We start from the raw sequence: 18430 nt of genomic DNA on the forward strand, positions 1-18430 counted from the left end.
TTAAGCTGGCCCCTTAAGGCTGGCCCTTTAAGGCTGGCCCTTTAAGCTGGCCATCTAAGGCTGGCCCTTTAAGGCTGGCCCTTTAAGGCTGGCCCTTTAAGGCTGGCCCTTTAAGCTGGCTCCTTAAGGCTGGCCCTCTAAGGCTGGCCCTTTAAGCTGGCCCTTTAAGGCTGGCCCTTTAAGCTGGCCCTTTAAGGCTTGCCCTTTAAGCTGGCCCTTTAAGGCTGGCCCTTTAAGGCTGGCCCTTTAAGGCTGGCCCTTTAAGCTGGACCCTTAAGGCTGGCCATCTAAGGCTGGCCCTTTAAGGCTGGCCATCTAAGGCTGGCCCTTTAAGGCTGGCCCTTTAAGCTGGCCCTCTAAGGCTGGCCCTTTAAGCTGGCCCTCTAAGGCTGGCCCTTTAAGGCTGGCCCTTTAAGGCTTGCCATCTAAGGCTGGCCCTTTAAGCTGGCCTTTTAAGGCTGGCCCTTTAAGCTGGCCCTTTAAGGCCGGCCCTTTAAGCTGGCCCCTTTAGGCTGGCCCTTTAAGCTGGCCCCTTAAGGCTGGCCCTTTAAGGCTGGCCCTTTAAGCTGGCCATCTAAGGCTGGACCTTTAAGGCTGGCCCTTTAAGGCTGGCCCTTTAAGGCTGGCCCTTTAAGCTGGCCCCTTAAGGCTGGCCCTTTAAGCTGGCCCTTTAAGGCTGGCCCTTTAAGCTGGCCCTTTAAGGCTGGCCCTTTAAGGCTGGCCCTTTAAGATGGCCCTTTAAGGCTGGCCCTTTAAGCTGGCCCTTTAAGGCTGGCCCTCTAAGGCTGGCCCTTTAAGGCTGGCCCTTTAAGCTGGCCCCTTAAGGCTGGCCCTTTAAGCTGGCCCTCTAGGGCTGGCCCTTTAAGCTGGCCCTCTAAGGCTGGCCCTTTAAGCTGGCCCTTTAAGGCTGGCCCTTTAAGCTGGCCCTGTAAAGCTGGCCCTTTAAGCTGGCCCCTTAAGGCTGGCCCTTTAAGGCTGGCCCTTTAAGCTGGCCATCTAAGGCTGGCCCTTTAAGGCTGGCCCTTTAAGGCTGGCCCTTTAAGGCTGGCCCTTTAAGCTGGCTCCTTAAGGCTGGCCCTCTAAGGCTGGCCCTTTAAGCTGGCCCTTTAAGGCTGGCCCTTTAAGCTGGCCCTCTAAGGCTGGCCCTTTAAGGCTGGCCCTTTAAGGCTGGCCCTTTAAGCTGGCCCCTTAAGGCTGGCCCTCTAAGGCTGGCCCTTTAAGCTGGCCCTTTAAGGCTTGCCCTTTAAGCTGGCCCTTTAAGGCTGGCCCTTTAAGGCTGGCCCTTTAAGGCTGGCCCTTTAAGCTGGACCCTTAAGGCTGGCCATCTAAGGCTGGCCCTTTAAGGCTGGCCCTTTAAGCTGGCCCTCTAAGGCTGGCCCTTTAAGCTGGCCCTCTAAGGCTGGCCCTTTAAGGCTGGCCCTTTAAGGCTTGCCATCTAAGGCTGGCCCTTTAAGCTGGCCCTCTAAGGCTGGCCCTTTAAGCTGGCCCTTTAAGGCTGGCCCTTTAAGCTGGCCCTGTAAAGCTGGCCCTTTAAGCTGGCCCCTTAAGGCTGGCCCTTTAAGGCTGGCCCTTTAAGCTGGCCATCTAAGGCTGGCCCTTTAAGGCTGGCCCTTTAAGGCTGGCCCTTTAAGGCTGGCCCTTTAAGCTGGCTCCTTAAGGCTGGCCCTTTAAGGCTGGCCCTTTAAGCTGGCCCCTTAAGGCTGGCCCTCTAAGGCTGGCCCTTTAAGCTGGCCCTTTAAGGCTTGCCCTTTAAGCTGGCCCTTTAAGGCTGGCCCTTTAAGGCTGGCCCTTTAAGGCTGGCCCTTTAAGCTGGACCCTTAAGGCTGGCCATCTAAGGCTGGCCCTTTAAGGCTGGCCCTTTAAGCTGGCCCTTTAAGGCTGGCCCTTTAAGGCCGGCCCTTTAAGCTGGCCCCTTAAGGCTGGCCCTTTAAGCTGGCCCTCTAAGGCTGGCCCTTTAAGCTGGCCCTCTAAGGCTGGCCCTTTAAGGCTGGCCCTTTAAGGCTTGCCATCTAAGGCTGGCCCTTTAAGCTGGCCTTTTAAGGCTGGCCCTTTAAGCTGGCCCTTTAAGGCCGGCCCTTTAAGCTGGCCCCTTTAGGCTGGCCCTTTAAGCTGGCCCTCTAAGGCTGGCCCTTTAAGCTGGCCCTCTAAGGCTGGCCCTTTAAGGCTGGCCCTTTAAGCTGGCCCCTTAAGGCTGGCCCTTTAAGCTGGCCCCTTAAGGCTGGCCCTTTAAGCTGGTCCTCTAAGGCTGGCCCTTTTTAGCTGGCCCTTTAAGGCTGGCCCTTTAAGGCTGGCCCTTTAAGCTGGCCCCTTAAGGCTGGCCCTTTAAGCTGGTCCTCTAAGGCTGGCCCTTTAAGCTGGCCCTTTAAGCCTGGCCCTTTAAGATGGCCCTTTAAGTCTGGCCCTCTAAGTCTGGCCCTTTAAGGCTGGCCCTTTAAGCTGGCCCTTTAAGGCTGGCCCTTTAAGGCTGGCCCTTTAAGCTGGCCCTTTAAAGCTGGCCCTTTAAAGCTGGCCCTTTAAGCTGGCCCTTTAAGGCTGGCCCTCTGAGGCTGGCCCTTTAAGGCTGGCCCTTTAAGGCTGGCCCTTTAAGCTGGCCCCTTAAGGCTGGCCCTTTAAGCTGGCCCTCTAAGGCTGGCCCTTTAAGCTGTGCCTTTAAGGCTGGCCCTTTAAGCTGGCCCTGTAAAGCTGGCCCTTTAAGACTGGCCATTTAAGGCTGGGCCTTTAAGGCTGGCCCTTTAAGCTGGCCACTTAAGGCTGGCCCTTTAAGCTGGCCCTCTAAGGCTGGCCCTTTAAGATGGCCCCTTAAGGCTGGCCCTTTAAGATGGCCCTTTAAGGCTGGCCCTTTAAGCTGGCCCCTTAAGGCTGGCCCTCTAAAGCTGGCCCTTTAAACTGGCCCTTTAAGGCTGGCCCTTTAAGCTGGCCCTCTAAGGCTGGCCCTTTAAGGCTGGCCCTTTAAGGCTGGCCCTTTAAGCTGGCCCCTTAAGGCTGGCCCTCTAAGGCTGGCCCTTTAAGCTGGCCCTTTAAGGCTGGCCCTTTAAGCTGGCCCTTTAAGGCTGGCCCTTTAAGGCTGGCCATTCAAGCTGGCCCTTTAAGGCTGGCCCTTTAAGGCTGGCCCTTTAAGCTGGCCCCTTAAGGCTGGCCCTTTAAGCTGGCCCTCTAAGGCTCGCCCTTTAAGCTGGCCCTCTAAGGCTGGCCCTTAAAGGCTGGCCCTTTAAGGCTGGCCCTTTAAGGCTGGCCCTTTAAGCTGGCCCCTTAAGGCTGGCCCTTTAAGCTGGCCCTCTAAGGCTGGCCCTTTAAGCTGGCCCTCTAAGGCTGGCCCTTTAAGCTGGCCCTTTAAAGCTGGCCCTCTAAGGCTGGCCCTTTAAGACTGGCCCTTTAAGGCTGGCCCTTTAAGGCTGGCCCTTTAAGGCTGGCCCTTTAAGCTGGCCCCTTAAGGCTGGCCATCTAAGGCTGGCCCTTTAAGCTGGCCCTTTAAGCTGGCCCCTTAAGGCTGGCCCTCTAAGGCTGGCCCTTTAAGCTGGCCCTTTAAGGCTGGCCCTTTAAGCTGGCCCTCTAAGGCTGGCCCTTTAAGCTGGCCCTTTAAGGCTGGCCCTTTAAGCTGGCCCTCTAAGGCTGGCCCTTTAAGGCTGGCCCTCTAAGGCTGGCCCTTTAAGGCTGGCCCTTTAAGGCTGGCCCTTTAAGGCTGGCCCTTTAAGGCTGGCCCTCTAAGGCTGGCCTTTTAAGCTGGCCCTTTAAGCTGGCCCTTTAAGGCTGGCCATCTAAGGTTGGCCCTTTAAGCTGGCCCTTTAAGGCTGGCCATCTAAGTCTGGCCCTTTAAACTGTCCCTTTAAGGCTGGGCCTCTAAGGCTGGACCTCAAAGGCTGGCCCTTTAAGCTGGCCCTTTAAGGCTGGCCCTCTAAGGCTGGCCCTTTAAGGCTGGCCCTTTAAGGCTGGCCCTTTAAGGCTGGACCTTTAAGGCTGGCCCTTTAAGGCTGGCCCTTTAAGGCTGGCCCTTTAAGCTGGCCCCTTAAGGCTGGCCATCTAAGGCTGGCCCTTTAAGCTGGCCCTTTAAGGCTGGCCCTTTAAGCTGGCCCTTTAAGGCTGGCCCTTTAAGCTGGCCCCTTAAGGCTGGCCCTTTAAGCTGGCCCTTTAAGGCTGGCCCTTTAAGGCTGGCCCTTTAATGCTGGCCCTTTAAGGCTGGCACTTTAAGGCTGGCCCTTTAAGCTGGCCCCTTAAGGCTGGCCATCTAAGGCTGGCCCTTTAAGCTTGCCCTTTAAGGCTGGCCCTTTAAGCTGGCCCTTTAAGGCTGGCCCTTTAAGCTGGCCCTTTAAGGCTGGTCCTCTAAGGCTGGCCCTTTAAGACTGGCCCTTTAAGGCTGGCCCTTTAAGCTGGCCCTCTAAGGCTGGCCCTTTAAGGCTGGCCCTTTAAGGCTGGCCCTTTAAGCTGGCCCCTTAAGGCTGGCCCTCTAAGGCTGGCCCTTTAAGCTGGCCCTTTAAGGCTTGCCCTTTAAGCTGGCCCTTTAAGGCTGGCCCTTTAAGGCTGGCCATTCAAGCTGGCCCTTTAAGGCTGGCCCTTTAAGGCTGGCCCTTTAAGCTGGCCCTTTAAGACTGGCCCTTTAAGCTGGCCCTTTAAGGCTGGCCCTTTAAGGCTGGCCCTTTAAGGCTGGCCCTTTAAGCTGGCCCCTTAAGGCTGGCCATCTAAGGCTGGCCCTTTAAGCTGGCCCTTTAAGGCTGGCCCTTTAAGCTGGCCCTTTAAGGCTGGCCCTTTAAGGCCGGCCCTTTAAGCTGGCCCCTTAAGGCTGGCCCTTTAAGCTGGCCCTCTAAGGCTGGCCCTTTAAGCTGGCCCTCTAAGGCTGGCCCTTTAAGGCTGGCCCTTTAAGGCTTGCCATCTAAGGCTGGCCCTTTAAGCTGGCCTTTTAAGGCTGGCCCTTTAAGCTGGCCCTTTAAGGCTGGCCCTTTAAGGCCGGCCCTTTAAGCTGGCCCCTTTAGGCTGGCCCTTTAAGCTGGCCCTCTAAGGCTGGCCCTTTAAGCTGGCCCTCTAAGGCTGGCCCTTTAAGGCTGGCCCTTTAAGGCTTGCCCTTTAAGGCTGGCCCTTTAAGCTGGCCCCTTAAGGCTGGCCCTTTAAGCTGGTCCTCTAAGGCTGGCCCTTTAAGCTGGCCCTTTAAGGCTGGCCCTTTAAGGCTGGCCCTTTAAGCTGGCCCCTTAAGACTGGCCCTTTATGCTGGTCCTCTAAGGCTGGCCCTTTAAGCTGGCCCTTTAAGCCTGGCCCTTTAAGATGGCCCTTTAAGTCTGGCCGTCTAAGTCTGGCCCTTTAAGGCTGGCCCTTTAAGCTGGCCCTTTAAGGCTGGCCCTTTAAGGCTGGCCCTTTAAGCTGGCCCTTTAAAGCTGGCCCTTTAAGCTGGCCCTTTAAGGCTGGCCCTCTGAGGCTGGCCCTTTAAGGCTGGCCCTTTAAGGCTGGCCCTTTAAGCTGGCCCCTTAAGGCTGGCCCTTTAAGCTGGCCCTCTAAGGCTGGCCCTTTAAGCTGTGCCTTTAAGGCTGGCCCTTTAAGCTGGCCCTGTAAAGCTGGCCCTTTAAGACTGGCCCTTTAAGCTGGCCCTCTAAGGCTGGCCCTTTAAGGCTGGCCCTTTAAGGCTGGCCCTTTAAGCTGGCCCCTTAAGGCTGGCCCTCTAAGGCTGGCCCTTTAAGCTGGCCCTTTAAGGCTGGCCCTTTAAGCTGGCCCTCTAAGGCTGGCCCTTTAAGGCTGGCCCTTTAAGGCTGGCCCTTTAAGCTGGCCCCTTAAGGCTGGCCCTCTAAGGCTGGCCCTTTAAGCTGGCCCTTTAAGGCTGGCCATTCAAGCTGGCCCTTTAAGGCTGGCCCTTTAAGGCTGGCCCTTTAAGCTGGCCCCTTAAGGCTGGCCCTTTAAGCTGGCCCTCTAAGGCTGGCCCTTTAAGCTGGCCCTCTAAGGCTGGCCCTTAAAGGCTGGCCCTTTAAGGCTGGCCCTTTAAGGCTGGCCCTTTAAGCTGGCCCCTTAAGGCTGGCCCTTTAAGCTGGCCCTCTAAGGCTGGCCCTTTAAGCTGGCCCTTTAAAGCTGGCCCTCTAAGGCTGGCCCTTTAAGACTGGCCCTTTAATGCTGGCCCTTTAAGGCTGGCCCTTTAAGGCTGGCCCTTTAAGGCTGGCCCTTTAAGGCTGGCCCTTTAAGCTGGCCCCTTAAGGCTGGCCATCTAAGGCTGGCCCTTTAAGCTGGCCCTTTAAGCTGGCCCCTTAAGGCTGGCCCTCTAAGGCTGGCCCTTTAAGCTGGCCCTTTAAGGCTGGCCCTTTAAGCTGGCCCTCTAAGGCTGGCCCTTTAAGCTGGCCCTTTAAGGCTGGCCCTTTAAGCTGGCCCTCTAAGGCTGGCCCTTTAAGGCTGGCCCTCTAAGGCTGGCTCTTTAAGGCTGGCCCTTTAAGGCTGGCCCTTTAAGGCTGGCCCTCTAAGGCTGGCCCTCTAAGGCTGGCCTTTTAAGCTGGCCCTTAAAGCTGGCCCTTTAAGCTGGCCCTTTAAGGCTGGCCATCTAAGGTTGGCCCTTTAAGCTGGCCCTTTAAGGCTGGCCAGCTAAGTCTGGCCCTTTAAACTGGCCCTTTAAGGCTGGGCCTCTAAGGCTGGACCTCAAAGGCTGGCCCTTTAAGCTGGCCCTTTAAGGCTGGCCCTCTAAGGCTGGCCCTTTAAGGCTGGCCCTTTAAGGCTGGCCCTTTAAGGCTGGCCCTCTAAGGCTGGCCCTTTAAGGCTGGCCCTTTAAGGCTGGCCCTTTAAGCTGGCCCCTTAAGGCTGGCCATCTAAGGCTGGCCCTTTAAGCTGGCCCTTTAAGGCTGGCCCTTTAAGCTGGCCCTTTAAGGCTGGCCCTTTAAGCTGGTCCTCTAAGGCTGGCCCTTTAAGCTGGCCCTTTAAGGCTGGGCCTCTAAGGCTGGACCTCAAAGGCTGGCCCTTTAAGCTGGTCCTCTAAGGCTGGCCCTTTAAGCTGGCCCTTTAAGGCTGGGCCTCTAAGGCTGGACCTCAAAGGCTGGCCCTTTAAGCTGGCCCTTTAAGGCTGGCCCGCTAAGGCTGGCCCTTTAAGGCTGGCCCTTTAAGGCTGGCCCTTTAAGCTGGCCCTTTAAGGCTGGCCCTTTAAGCTGGCTCTTTAAGGCTGGCCCTTTAAGGCTGGCCCTTTGAGGCTGGCCCTTTAAGCTGGCCCCTTAAGGCTGGCCCTTTAAGCTGGCCCTCTAAGGCTGGCCCTTTAAGCTGGCCCTCTAAGGCTGGCCCTCTAAGGCTGGCCCTTTAAGGCTTGCCCTTTAAGGCTGGCCCTTTAAGCTGGCCCCTTAAGGCTGGCCCTTTAAGCTGGCCCTCTAAGGCCTGCCCTTTAAGCTGGCCCTTTAAGGCTGGCCCTTTAAGCTGGCCCTGTAAAGCTGGCCCTCTAAGGCTGGCCCTTTAAGCTGGCCCTTTAAGGCTGGCCCTTTAAGGCTGGCCCTTTAAGCTGGCCCCTTAAGGCTGGCCATCTAAGGCTGGCCCTTTAAGCTGGCCCTTTAAGCTGGCCCCTTAAGGCTGGCCCTCTAAGGCTGGCCCTTTAAGCTGGCCCTTTAAGGCTGGCCCTTTAAGCTGGCCCTTTAAGCTGGCCCCTTAAGGCTGGCCCTCTAAGGCTGGCCCTTTAAGCTGGCCCTTTAAGGCTGGTCCTTTAAGCTGGCCCTCTAAGGCTGGCCCTTTAAGCTGGCCCTTTAAGGCTGGCCCTTTAAGCTGGCCCTCTAAGGCTGGCCCTTTAAGGCTGGCCCTCTAAGGCTGGCCCTTTAAGGCTGGCCCTTTAAGGCTGGCCCTTTAAGGCTGGCCCTCTAAGGCTGGCCTTTTAAGCTGGCCCTTAAAGCTGGCCCTTTAAGCTGGCCCTTTAAGGCTGGCCATCTAAGGTTGGCCCTTTAAGCTGGCCCTTTAAGGCTGGCCATCTAAGTCTGGCCCTTTAAACTGGCCCTTTAAGGCTGGGCCTCTAAGGCTGGACCTCAAAGGCTGGCCCTTTAAGCTGGCCCTTTAAGGCTGGCCCTCTAAGGCTGGCCCTTTAAGGCTGGCCCTTTAAGGCTGGCCCTTTAAGGCTGGCCCTTTAAGGCTGGCCCTTTAAGGCTGGCCCTTTAAGGCTGGCCCTTTAAGCTGGCCCCTTAAGGCTGGCCATCTAAGGCTGGCCCTTTAAGCTGGCCCTTTAAGGCTGGCCCGTTAAGCTGGCCCTTTAAGGCTGGCCCTTTAAGCTGGCCCCTTAAGGCTGGCCCTTTAAGCTGGCCCTTTAAGGCTGGCCCTTTAAGGCTGGCCCTTTAAGGCTGGCCCTTTAAGGCTGGCCCTTTAAGGCTGGCCCTTTAAGGCTGGCCCTTTAAGCTGTCCCCTTAAGGCTGGCCATCTAAGGCTGGCCCTTTAAGCTGGCCCTTTAAGGCTGGCCCTTTAAGCTGGCCCTTTAAGGCTGGCCCTTTAAGATGGCCCTTTAAGGCTGGTCCTCTAAGGCTGGCCCTTTAAGACTGGCCCTTTAAGGCTGGCCCTTTAAGCTGGCCCTCTAAGGCTGGCCCTTTAAGGCTGGCCCTTTAAGGCTGGCCCTTTAAGCTGGCCCCTTAAGGCTGGCCCTCTAAGGCTGGCCCTTTAAGCTGGCCCTTTAAGGCTTGCCCTTTAAGCTGGCCCTTTAAGGCTGGCCCTTTAAGGCTGGCCATTCAAGCTGGCCCTTTAAGGCTGGCCCTTTAAGCTGGCCCTCTAAGGCTGGCCCTTTAAGCTGGCCCTCTAAGGCTGGCCCTTTAAGGCTGGCCCTTTAAGGCTTGCCATCTAAGGCTGGCCCTTTAAGCTGGCCTTTTAAGGCTGGCCCTTTAAGCTGGCCCTTTAAGGCTGGCCCTTTAAGGCTGGCCCTTTAAGGCCGGCCCTTTAAGCTGGCCCCTTTAGGCTGGCCCTTTAAGCTGGCCCTCTAAGGCTGGCCCTTTAAGCTGGCCCTCTAAGGCTGGCCCTTTAAGGCTGGCCCTTTAAGGCTTGCCCTTTAAGGCTGGCCCTTTAAGCTGGCCCCTTAAGGCTGGCCCTTTAAGCTGGTCCTCTAAGGCTGGCCCTTTAAGCTGGCCCTTAAAGGCTGGCCCTTTAAGGCTGGCCCTTTAAGCTGGCCCCTTAAGGCTGGCCCTTTATGCTGGTCCTCTAAGGCTGGCCCTTTAAGCTGGCCCTTTAAGCCTGGCCCTTTAAGATGGCCCTTTAAGTCTGGCCCTCTAAGTCTGGCCCTTTAAGGCTGGCCCTTTAAGCTGGCCCTTTAAGGCTGGCCCTTTAAGGCTGGCCCTTTAAGCTGGCCCTTTAAAGCTGGCCCTTTAAGCTGGCCCTTTAAGGCTGGCCCTCTGAGGCTGGCCCTTTAAGGCTGGCCCTTTAAGGCTGGCCCTTTAAGCTGGCCCCTTAAGGCTGGCCCTTTAAGCTGGCCCTTTAAGCTGGCCCTCTAAGGCTGGCCCTTTAAGCTGTGCCTTTAAGGCTGGCCCTTTAAGATGGCCCTTTAAAGCTGGCCCTTTAAGACTGGCCCTTTAAGGCTGGGCCTTTAAGGCTGGCCCTTTAAGCTGGCCACTTAAGGCTGGCCCTTTAAGCTGGCCCTCTAAGGCTGGCCCTTTAAGCTGGCCCCTTAAGGCTGGCCCTTTAAGATGGCCCTTTAAGGCTGGCCCTTTAAGCTGGCCCCTTAAGGCTGGCCCTCTAAGGCTGGCCCTTTAAACTGGCCCTTTAAGGCTGGCCCTTTAAGCTGGCCCTCTAAGGCTGGCCCTTTAAGGCTGGCCCTTTAAGGCTGGCCCTTTAAGCTGGCCCCTTAAGGCTGGCCCTCTAAGGCTGGCCCTTTAAGCTGGCCCTTTAAGGCTGGCCATTCAAGCTGGCCCTTTAAGGCTGGCCCTTTAAGGCTGGCCCTTTAAGCTGGCCCCTTAAGGCTGGCCCTTTAAGCTGGCCCTCTAAGGCTGGCCCTTTAAGCTGGCCCTCTAAGGCTGGCCCTTAAAGGCTGGCCCTTTAAGGCTGGCCCTTTAAGGCTGGCCCTTTAAGCTGGCCCCTTAAGGCTGGCCCTTTAAGCTGGCCCTCTAAGGCTAGCCCTTTAAGCTGGCCCTCTAAGGCTGGCCCTTTAAGCTGGCCCTTTAAAGCTGGCCCTCTAAGGCTGGCCCTTTAAGACTGGCCCTTTAAGGCTGGCCCTTTAAGGCTGGCCCTTTAAGGCTGGCCCTTTAAGGCTGGCCCTTTAAGCTGGCCCCTTAAGGCTGGCCATCTAAGGCTGGCCCTTTAAGCTGGCCCTTTAAGCTGGCCCCTTAAGGCTGGCCCTCTAAGGCTGGCCCTTTAAGCTGGCCCTTTAAGCTGGCCCTCTAAGGCTGGCCCTTTAAGCTGGCCCTTTAAGGCTGGCCCTTTAAGCTGGCCCTCTAAGGCTGGCCCTTTAAGGCTGGCCCTCTAAGGCTGGCTCTTTAAGGCTGGCCCTTTAAGGCTGGCCCTTTAAGGCTGGCCCTCTAAGGCTGGCCTTTTAAGCTGGCCCTTAAAGCTGGCCCTTTAAGCTGGCCCTTTAAGGCTGGCCATCTAAGGTTGGCCCTTTAAGCTGGCCCTTTAAGGCTGGCCAGCTAAGTCTGGCCCTTTAAACTGGCCCTTTAAGGCTGGGCCTCTAAGGCTGGACCTCAAAGGCTGGCCCTTTAAGCTGGCCCTTTAAGGCTGGCCCTCTAAGGCTGGCCCTTTAAGGCTGGCCCTTTAAGGCTGGCCCTTTAAGGCTGGCCCTCTAAGGCTGGCCCTTTAAGGCTGGCCCTTTAAGGCTGGCCCTTTAAGCTGGCCCCTTAAGGCTGGCCATCTAAGGCTGGCCCTTTAAGCTGGCCCTTTAAGGCTGGCCCTTTAAGCTGTCTCTTTAAGGCTGGCCCTTTAAGCTGGCCCTCTAAGGCTGGCCCTTTAAGACTGGCCTTTTAAGGCTGGCCCTTTAAGGCTGGCCCTTTAAGCTGGCCCTTTAAGGCTGGCCCTTTAAGGCTGGCCCTTTAAGGCTGGCCCTTTAAGCTGGCCCCTTAAGGCTGGCCCTTTAAGCTGGTCCTCTAAGGCTGGCCCTTTAAGCTGGCCCTTTAAGGCTGGGCCTCTAAGGCTGGACCTCAAAGGCTGGCCCTTTAAGCTGGTCATCTAAGGCTGGCCCTTTAAGCTGGCCCTTTAAGGCTGGGCCTCTAAGGCTGGACCTCAAAGGCTGGCCCTTTAAGCTGGCCCTTTAAGGCTGGCCCGCTAAGGCTGGCCTTTTAAGGCTGGCCCTTTAAGGCTGGCCCTTTAAGCTGGCCCTTTAAGGCTGGCCCTTTAAGCTGGCCCTTTAAGGCTGGCCCTTTAAGGCTGGCCCTTTGAGGCTGGCCCTTTAAGCTGGCCCCTTAAGGCTGGCCCTTTAAGCTGGCCCTCTAAGGCTGGCCCTTTAAGCTGGCCCTCTAAGGCTGGCCCTCTAAGGCTGGCCCTTTAAGGCTTGCCCTTTAAGGCTGGCCCTTTAAGCTGGCCCCTTAAGGCTGGCCCTTTAAGCTGGCCCTCTAAGGCTGGCCCTTTAAGCTGGCCCTTTAAGGCTGGCCCTTTAAGCTGGCCCTGTAAAGCTGGCCCTCTAAGGCTGGCCCTTTAAGCTGGCCCTTTAAGGCTGGCCCTTTAAGCTGGCCCTCTAAGGCTGGCCCTTTAAGGCTGGCCCTTTAAGCTGGCCCCTTAAGGCTGGCCCTCTAAGGCTGGCCCTTTAAGCTGGCCCTTTAAGGCTGGCCCTTTAAGCTGGCCCTTTAAGGCTGGCCCTTTAAGGCCGGCCCTTTAAGCTGGCCCTTTAAGGCTGGCCCTTTTAGCTGGCCCTTTAAGGCTGGCCCTTTAAGCTGGCCCTTTAAGGCTGGCCCTTTAAGGCTGGCCCTTTAAGGCTGGCTCTTTAAGCTGGCCCCTTAAGGCTGGCCCTTTAAGCAGGCCCTCTAAGGCTGGCCCTTTAAGCTGGCCCTCTAAGGCTGGCCCTTTAAGCTGGCCCTTTAAGGCTGGCCAGCTAAGTCTGGCCCTTTAAACTGGCCCTTTAAGGCTGGGCCTCTAAGGCTGGACCTCAAAGGCTGGCCCTTTAAGCTGGCCCTTTAAGGCTGGCCCTCTAAGGCTGGCCCTTTAAGGCTGGCCCTTTAAGGCTGGCCCTTTAAGGCTGGCCCTTTAAGGCTGGCCCTTTAAGGCTGGCCCTTTAAGGCTGGCCCTTTAAGCTGGCCCCTTAAGGCTGGCCATCTAAGGCTGGCCCTTTAAGCTGGCCCTTTAAGCTGGCCCCTTAAGGCTGGCCCTCTAAGGCTGGCCCTTTAAGCTGGCCCTTTAAGGCTGGCCCTTTAAGCTGGCCCTCTAAGGCTGGCCCTTTAAGCTGGCCCTTTAAGGCTGGCCCTTTAAGCTGGCCCTTTAAGGCTGGCCCTTTAAGGCCGGCCCTTTAAGCTGGCCCTTTAAGGCTGGCCCTTTAAGCTGGCCCTTTAAGGCTGGCCCTCTAAGGCTGGCCCTTTAAGACTGGCCCTTTAAAGCTTGCCCCTTAAGGCTGGCCCTTTAAGCTGGCCCTCTAAGGCTGGCCCTTTAAGCTGGCCCTTTAAGGCTGGCCCTTTAAGCTGGCCCTTTAAGGCTGGCCATCTAAGGCTGGCCCTTTAAGCTGGCCCTTAAAGCTGGCCCTTTAAGCTGGCCCTTTAAGATGGCCCTTTAAGTCTGGCCCTCTAAGGCTGGCCCTTTAAGGCTGGCCCTTTAAGCTGGCCCTTTAAGGCTGGCCCTTTTAGGCTGGCCCTTTAAGCTGGCCCTTTAAGGCTGGCCCTTTAAGCTGGCCCTTTAAGGCTGGCCCTCTAAGGCTGGCCCTTTAAGGCTGGCCCTTTAAGGCTGGCCCTTTAAGCTGGCCCCTTAAGGCTGGCCCTTTAAGCTGGCCCTCTAGGGCTGGCCCTTTAAGCTGGCCCTCTAAGGCTGGCCCTTTAAGCTGGCCCTTTAAGGCTGGCCCTTTAAGCTGGCCCTGTAAAGCTGGCCCTTTAAGCTGGCCCCTTAAGGCTGGCCCTTTAAGGCTGGCCCTTTAAGCTGGCCATCTAAGGCTGGCCCTTTAAGGCTGGCCCTTTAAGGCTGGCCCTTTAAGCTGGCCCCTTAAGGCTGGCCCTTTAAGCTGGCCCTTTAAGGCTGGCCCTTTAAGCTGGCCCTTTAAGGCTGGCCCTTTAAGCTGGCCCTGTAAGGCTGGCCCTTTAAGGCTGGCCCTTTAAGCTGGCCCTTTAAGGCTGGCCCTTTAAGCTGGCCCCTTAAGGCTGGCCCTTTAAGCTGGCCCTCTAGGGCTGGCCCTTTAAGCTGGCCCTCTAAGGCTGGCCCTTTAAGCTGGCACTTTAAGGCTGGCCCTTTAAGGCTTGCCATCTAAGGCTGGCCCTTTAAGCTGGCCTTTTAAGGCTGGCCCTTTAAGCTGGCCCTTTAAGGCTGGCCCTTTAAGGCTGGCCCTCTAAGGCTGGCCCTTTAAGGCTGGCCCTTTAAGGCTGGCCCTTTAAGCTGGCCCCTTAAGGCTGGCCCTTTAAGCTGGCCCTCTAGGGCTGGCCCTTTAAGCTGGCCCTCTAAGGCTGGCCCTTTAAGCTGGCCCTTTAAGGCTGGCCCTTTAAGCTGGCCCTGTAAAGCTGGCCCTTTAAGCTGGCCCCTTAAGGCTGGCCCTTTAAGGCTGGCCCTTTAAGCTGGCCATCTAAGGCTGGACCTTTAAGGCTGGCCCTTTAAGGCTGGCCCTTTAAGGCTGGCCCTTTAAGCTGGCCCCTTAAGGCTGGCCCTTTAAGCTGGCCCTTTAAGGCTGGCCCTTTAAGCTGGCCCTTTAAGGCTGGCCCTTTAAGGCTGGCCCTTTAAGATGGCCCTTTAAGGCTGGCCCTTTAAGCTGGCCCTTTAAGGCTGGCCCTCTAAGGCTGGCCCTTTAAGGCTGGCCCTTTAAGCTGGCCCCTTAAGGCTGGCCCTTTAAGCTGGCCCTCTAGGGCTGGCCCTTTAAGCTGGCCCTCTAAGGCTGGCCCTTTAAGCTGGCCCTTTAAGGCTGGCCCTTTAAGCTGGCCCTGTAAAGCTGGCCCTTTAAGCTGGCCCCTTAAGGCTGGCCCTTTAAGGCTGGCCCTTTAAGCTGGCCATCTAAGGCTGGCCCTTTAAGGCTGGCCCTTTAAGGCTGGCCCTTTAAGGCTGGCCCTTTAAGCTGGCTCCTTAAGGCTGGCCCTCTAAGGCTGGCCCTTTAAGCTGGCCCTTTAAGGCTGGCCCTTTAAGCTGGCCCTCTAAGGCTGGCCCTTTAAGGCTGGCCCTTTAAGGCTGGCCCTTTAAGCTGGCCCCTTAAGGCTGGCCCTCTAAGGCTGGCCCTTTAAGCTGGCCCTTTAAGGCTTGCCCTTTAAGCTGGCCCTTTAAGGCTGGCCCTTTAAGGCTGGCCCTTTAAGGCTGGCCCTTTAAGCTGGACCCTTAAGGCTGGCCATCTAAGGCTGGCCCTTTAAGGCTGGCCCTTTAAGCTGGCCCTTTAAGGCTGGCCCTTTAAGGCCGGCCCTTTAAGCTGGCCCCTTAAGGCTGGCCCTTTAAGCTGGCCCTCTAAGGCTGGCCCTTTAAGCTGGCCCTCTAAGGCTGGCCCTTTAAGGCTGGCCCTTTAAGGCTTGCCATCTAAGGCTGGCCCTTTAAGCTGGCCTTTTAAGGCTGGCCCTTTAAGCTGGCCCTTTAAGGCCGGCCCTTTAAGCTGGCCCCTTTAGGCTGGCCCTTTAAGCTGGCCCTCTAAGGCTGGCCCTTTAAGCTGGCCCTCTAAGGCTGGCCCTTTAAGGCTGGCCCTTTAAGCTGGCCCCTTAAGGCTGGCCCTTTAAGCTGGCCCCTTAAGGCTGGCCCTTTAAGCTGGTCCTCTAAGGCTGGCCCTTTTTAGCTGGCCCTTTAAGGCTGGCCCTTTAAGGCTGGCCCTTTAAGCTGGCCCCTTAAGGCTGGCCCTTTAAGCTGGTCCTCTAAGGCTGGCCCTTTAAGCTGGCCCTTTAAGCCTGGCCCTTTAAGATGGCCCTTTAAGTCTGGCCCTCTAAGTCTGGCCCTTTAAGGCTGGCCCTTTAAGCTGGCCCTTTAAGGCTGGCCCTTTAAGGCTGGCCCTTTAAGCTGGCCCTTTAAAGCTGGCCCTTTAAGCTGGCCCTTTAAGGCTGGCCCTCTGAGGCTGGCCCTTTAAGGCTGGCCCTTTAAGGCTGGCCCTTTAAGCTGGCCCCTTAAGGCTGGCCCTTTAAGCTGGCCCTCTAAGGCTGGCCCTTTAAGCTGTGCCTTTAAGGCTGGCCCTTTAAGCTGGCCCTGTAAAGCTGGCCCTTTAAGACTGGCCATTTAAGGCTGGGCCTTTAAGGCTGGCCCTTTAAGCTGGCCACTTAAGGCTGGCCCTTTAAGCTGGCCCTCTAAGGCTGGCCCTTTAAGATGGCCCCTTAAGGCTGGCCCTTTAAGATGGCCCTTTAAGGCTGGCCCTTTAAGCTGGCCCCTTAAGGCTGGCCCTCTAAAGCTGGCCCTTTAAACTGGCCCTTTAAGGCTGGCCCTTTAAGCTGGCCCTCTAAGGCTGGCCCTTTAAGGCTGGCCCTTTAAGGCTGGCCCTTTAAGCTGGCCCCTTAAGGCTGGCCCTCTAAGGCTGGCCCTTTAAGCTGGCCCTTTAAGGCTGGCCCTTTAAGCTGGCCCTTTAAGGCTGGCCCTTTAAGGCTGGCCCTTTAAGGCTGGCCATTCAAGCTGGCCCTTTAAGGCTGGCCCTTTAAGGCTGGCCCTTTAAGCTGGCCCCTTAAGGCTGGCCCTTTAAGCTGGCCCTCTAAGGCTCGCCCTTTAAGCTGGCCCTCTAAGGCTGGCCCTTAAAGGCTGGCCCTTTAAGGCTGGCCCTTTAAGGCTGGCCCTTTAAGCTGGCCCCTTAAGGCTGGCCCTTTAAGCTGGCCCTCTAAGGCTGGCCCTTTAAGCTGGCCCTCTAAGGCTGGCCCTTTAAGCTGGCCCTTTAAAGCTGGCCCTCTAAGGCTGGCCCTTTAAGACTGGCCCTTTAAGGCTGGCCCTTTAAGGCTGGCCCTTTAAGGCTGGCCCCTTAAGGCTGGCCATCTAAGGCTGGCCCTTTAAGCTGGCCCTTTAAGCTGGCCCCTTAAGGCTGGCCCTCTAAGGCTGGCCCTTTAAGCTGGCCCTTTAAGGCTGGCCCTTTAAGCTGGCCCTCTAAGGCTGGCCCTTTAAGCTGGCCCTTTAAGGCTGGCCCTTTAAGCTGGCCCTCTAAGGCTGGCCCTTTAAGGCTGGCCCTCTAAGGCTGGCCCTTTAAGGCTGGCCCTTTAAGGCTGGCCCTTTAAGGCTGGCCCTTTAAGGCTGGCCCTCTAAGGCTGGCCTTTTAAGCTGGCCCTTTAAGCTGGCCCTTTAAGGCTGGCCATCTAAGGTTGGCCCTTTAAGCTGGCCCTTTAAGGCTGGCCATCTAAGTCTGGCCCTTTAAACTGTCCCTTTAAGGCTGGGCCTCTAAGGCTGGACCTCAAAGGCTGGCCCTTTAAGCTGGCCCTTTAAGGCTGGCCCTCTAAGGCTGGCCCTTTAAGGCTGGCCCTTTAAGGCTGGCCCTTTAAGGCTGGACCTTTAAGGCTGGCCCTTTAAGGCTGGCCCTTTAAGGCTGGCCCTTTAAGCTGGCCCCTTAAGGCTGGCCATCTAAGGCTGGCCCTTTAAGCTGGCCCTTTAAGGCTGGCCCTTTAAGCTGGCCCTTTAAGGCTGGCCCTTTAAGCTGGCCCCTTAAGGCTGGCCCTTTAAGCTGGCCCTTTAAGGCTGGCCCTTTAAGGCTGGCCCTTTAATGCTGGCCCTTTAAGGCTGGCACTTTAAGGCTGGCCCTTTAAGCTGGCCCCTTAAGGCTGGCCATCTAAGGCTGGCCCTTTAAGCTTGCCCTTTAAGGCTGGCCCTTTAAGCTGGCCCTTTAAGGCTGGCCCTTTAAGCTGGCCCTTTAAGGCTGGTCCTCTAAGGCTGGCCCTTTAAGACTGGCCCTTTAAGGCTGGCCCTTTAAGCTGGCCCTCTAAGGCTGGCCCTTTAAGGCTGGCCCTTTAAGGCTGGCCCTTTAAGCTGGCCCCTTAAGGCTGGCCCTCTAAGGCTGGCCCTTTAAGCTGGCCCTTTAAGGCTTGCCCTTTAAGCTGGCCCTTTAAGGCTGGCCCTTTAAGGCTGGCCATTCAAGCTGGCCCTTTAAGGCTGGCCCTTTAAGGCTGGCCCTTTAAGCTGGCCCTTTAAGACTGGCCCTTTAAGCTGGCCCTTTAAGGCTGGCCCTTTAAGGCTGGCCCTTTAAGGCTGGCCCTTTAAGCTGGCCCCTTAAGGCTGGCCATCTAAGGCTGGCCCTTTAAGCTGGCCCTTTAAGGCTGGCCCTTTAAGCTGGCCCTTTAAGGCTGGCCCTTTAAGGCCGGCCCTTTAAGCTGGCCCCTTAAGGCTGGCCCTTTAAGCTGGCCCTCTAAGGCTGGCCCTTTAAGCTGGCCCTCTAAGGCTGGCCCTTTAAGGCTGGCCCTTTAAGGCTTGCCATCTAAGGCTGGCCCTTTAAGCTGGCCTTTTAAGGCTGGCCCTTTAAGCTGGCCCTTTAAGGCTGGCCCTTTAAGGCCGGCCCTTTAAGCTGGCCCCTTTAGGCTGGCCCTTTAAGCTGGCCCTCTAAGGCTGGCCCTTTAAGCTGGCCCTCTAAGGCTGGCCCTTTAAGGCTGGCCCTTTAAGGCTTGCCCTTTAAGGCTGGCCCTTTAAGCTGGCCCCTTAAGGCTGGCCCTTTAAGCTGGTCCTCTAAGGCTGGCCCTTTAAGCTGGCCCTTTAAGGCTGGCCCTTTAAGGCTGGCCCTTTAAGCTGGCCCCTTAAGGCTGGCCCTTTATGCTGGTCCTCTAAGGCTGGCCCTTTAAGCTGGCCCTTTAAGCCTGGCCCTTTAAGATGGCCCTTTAAGTCTGGCCGTCTAAGTCTGGCCCTTTAAGGCTGGCCCTTTAAGCTGGCCCTTTAAGGCTGGCCCTTTAAGGCTGGCCCTTTAAGCTGGCCCTTTAAAGCTGGCCCTTTAAGCTGGCCCTTTAAGGCTGGCCCTCTGAGGCTGGCCCTTTAAGGCTGGCCCTTTAAGGCTGGCCCTTTAAGCTGGCCCCTTAAGGCTGGCCCTTTAAGCTGGCCCTCTAAGGCTGGCCCTTTAAGCTGTGCCTTTAAGGCTGGCCCTTTAAGCTGGCCCTGTAAAGCTGGCCCTTTAAGACTGGCCCTTTAAGCTGGCCCTCTAAGGCTGGCCCTTTAAGGCTGGCCCTTTAAGGCTGGCCCTTTAAGCTGGCCCCTTAAGGCTGGCCCTCTAAGGCTGGCCCTTTAAGCTGGCCCTTTAAGGCTGGCCCTTTAAGCTGGCCCTCTAAGGCTGGCCCTTTAAGGCTGGCCCTTTAAGGCTGGCCCTTTAAGCTGGCCCCTTAAGGCTGGCCCTCTAAGGCTGGCCCTTTAAGCTGGCCCTTTAAGGCTGGCCATTCAAGCTGGCCCTTTAAGGCTGGCCCTTTAAGGCTGGCCCTTTAAGCTGGCCCCTTAAGGCTGGCCCTTTAAGCTGGCCCTCTAAGGCTGGCCCTTTAAGCTGGCCCTCTAAGGCTGGCCCTTAAAGGCTGGCCCTTTAAGGCTG

The sequence above is a fragment of the Doryrhamphus excisus genome, linkage group LG18, assembly GCF_037039965.1.
Source record: "Doryrhamphus excisus strain RoL-2023G ecotype Guam linkage group LG18, RoL_Dexc_Guam_v1.1, whole genome shotgun sequence".
Classification (NCBI taxonomy): Eukaryota; Metazoa; Chordata; class Actinopteri; order Syngnathiformes; family Syngnathidae; genus Doryrhamphus; species Doryrhamphus excisus.